Genomic DNA, 631 nt, shown 5'->3' on the forward strand with positions numbered 1-631 from the left:
ATAGCAACATGAGGCTACTCAGAAGGGGGGTTATGCAAGCTAATACTCCAGTAGAGGTTATAGCACATTCAGTGTAGAAAGAGGGGGCCAACACGGTGATACTAGTTTTGTTATTCAGTACTCAAGGAAATTTGTTACTCAACTCCCTGTTTCGAAGTTTTTGAGTCCCAGTTCATGCACCATCCTGTGGGGATAATTCTAGGGCTCACTGATTGGCTGGTTTCCCAGGGGTTGACAGCCCACCCAGGGACACCATTGTGTATGGTCTCAGCTTGAAGTTTCACACAAGAAATCAGACAGAGTCACAGGAAAAGGTGCATTTCGGACAGGGTGTGTTGAACAGATTCTTGATTATTACTGAGTCAGCCAAGCTTCTATATCTCTGCAGTTTTACCTGCCACTTTTATTAGCCAGAATTTAACATAAATCCCCTGAGAGTCAGGGTTGATGTAATTAAGGGTTGTTGGGCGAGGCCCTTTAGCAGGTGGGTTTGAAGAGGCAGGATAACTGCTGATAAATAATTTCACAGGCAGTCAGAGTTTCTCTGGAGTCAGCCAGCTTTATTCCATCACCCTATCCGCCATGTGCATTTCCTCACATGGCTTCTATGCTAATCTTTTTCCAAGTAGCC

This window comes from Suncus etruscus, chromosome 5, assembly GCF_024139225.1.
Source record: "Suncus etruscus isolate mSunEtr1 chromosome 5, mSunEtr1.pri.cur, whole genome shotgun sequence".
NCBI lineage: Eukaryota > Metazoa > Chordata > Mammalia > Eulipotyphla > Soricidae > Suncus > Suncus etruscus.